Source organism: Dipteris shenzhenensis, chromosome 24 (genome assembly GCF_047967505.1).
Source record: "Dipteris shenzhenensis isolate YYH24624 ecotype China chromosome 24, Dip_SZ_1.0, whole genome shotgun sequence".
In the NCBI taxonomy this organism is placed as follows: domain Eukaryota; kingdom Viridiplantae; phylum Streptophyta; class Polypodiopsida; order Gleicheniales; family Dipteridaceae; genus Dipteris; species Dipteris shenzhenensis.
In genome coordinates this window covers 32315997-32317952 of record NC_141619.1, presented here as the reverse complement: position 1 = coordinate 32317952, position 1956 = coordinate 32315997, and the positions used below count along the sequence as shown (strand labels likewise).

General features: G+C 41.3%; 1 long non-coding RNA gene across 1 annotated transcript; it reads left to right on the top strand.

The window, feature by feature from the left end:
• The first annotated feature begins 747 nt into the window (after positions 1–747).
• Positions 748–1751, top strand: LOC147886498 (uncharacterized). Its single transcript, XR_015543281.1, has 3 exons — positions 748–942; positions 1147–1236; positions 1663–1751. It is a non-coding gene; the product is annotated as an uncharacterized LOC147886498 (long non-coding RNA).
• The last annotated feature ends 205 nt before the right edge of the window (positions 1752–1956 follow it).

The following is a 1956-nucleotide window of genomic DNA, read 5'->3' as shown; positions in this document are numbered from 1 at the left end:
CCTCCATGCCATGTGGCAGCTTACCCTTTACTCATACCTTTGCTCTACATGTGCTCATGGCACCATATCTCAACACAAGCCACCTCGGAAGGTTCAACCCACAAGGTCTACATCTCATAATGTGGTGCACAGCCCATGATGTTGAGGGCGATTTGCAAAGCAAGAAGGTGGATGATCCCCAATAAAATCTTTTATATTTGGAGTTCCAAAAACTAGGGAATACTTGATTCATGCAAAGGATTTGTGCTTCCTTGAGCAAAGCCTAAGTTTTTGATGTTTAAGGATTCATGCAAAGGATTTGTGCTTCCTTGAGCAACGCTTAAGTTTTTGATCTTTAAGGACTATGCAAAGGATTTGTGCTTGCTTGAACAAAGCCCAAGGGCCTTGGCACATGTTTGGATTAGAATGGAAATTTATTTCTCCCATCCTAGACCAAGTGGTCTAGGATGGTGGGAGTAGCGACTTTTTCTCCCATCATCGACCATGGCCTCTAGACCATGGCAACCACGATGGGCTCCCTTTTTTTAGGAATTCAAATCGAAGTATGACATGTGTCTTACCTCCTAAACACATGAAATGATGCCATGTATCCTCTTCCACCTAAACCCATCCCTAGTTTTTTTTTTGGTGTGTTCGCACAGGGTAGGATGGGAATAGGATAGAAATATGCATGGGACTTGGGGAGCACTTTTTTCCCATTCCCATCCTATTTCTTACCATGTGCTAAGCCCCTAATAAGTTGTTGATCTTTAAGGATTCATGGAAAGGATGTATGCTTGCTTGAGCAAAGCCTATAAGTTTTGGATGTTTAAGTCTTCAAGAGACATGAAAGCAGAGAGAGAGAGAGAGGATGGACAAACCAAGGTGCATCAGGGAAAAGGACTCCGCATGCAGATTACGGCTCATTCTGACACACAGCCTTCTGTCCTAAGCCCCCAAAAGGTCTCTCCGTATGAGAATCCTGCCCAATTAACTTTTATCTCTATTGTTTTATAAACCATAGAGAATGCATTTGTTTCCAATTTCTATGCTCTTCTTTATCTCTACTCATGCTTTACAGTTACACGTAGGAGCCGTTCGAACAAACTAACCTCGTTCTCACCGCTCACTAAGCTTGATGGTTTGGATTCCTCCTGAAAATGACAGTATCTCTCCACGATCTCTGGCACGCTGTTCGCAAGAAAAAAAACGCTCAAGTCTGTCAGAACTACCAGGGCATACCTGATAAGCTTTCACGTGATTTTATTATTACAACACATAGAAATGAAGAAGTTGGCTGTAACTAACGAAAACCATAATATAAGGAGTCGAGCTTGTTGAGCACTCTGAGGTTAAGAATGGCCCCTTTAACAATGACCTTGGATTGTTCTGCGAACACATTTCTAAAGTCCAGCCCTCCCTTTGCTCCAACTCAGGACTATCACACATCTTTATGTAAAGCAACGAGCTATTTCAGAAGTGAAATATTTCCAAGCTTGCATCTATTAGATAAATATTCTCCAAGCCGATCCTCTAAAGAGCAATGCTAAAGTGTATTTCTTTGAGAAATAGGATCTACTTTTGCCACAGCATCGAACAAACCATCCTCTTTTTTGTATTAATAATATTTTACTCACAAGGGATAATACTAATGCCATTCTCCAACTCTTGATTGAGTTTCAGGTTGCATGGACTCGCAAAAACACTCTCCTCATTCTGTAGGTCTACTAAAGCTTGTTTCGCTCTACTGTACTTTTCTTTTGTGGTGCCAGGTACGTGCAATACATTCACACTCCTTAACACAAGTACAAACAGAAATAAATAACAAAATGGTAGAAATACTGGAGTAACTAAATGCTTAACGGTGATTGCTCTAAAGAGTACAAACGTAGATCTTTTTGGCAAGGTTTTACACCTGGAATTGTACAGCCTTCCCTTCCCTCCCTTCCCCCTTCTTTATTTTCCCTGATGGATGCT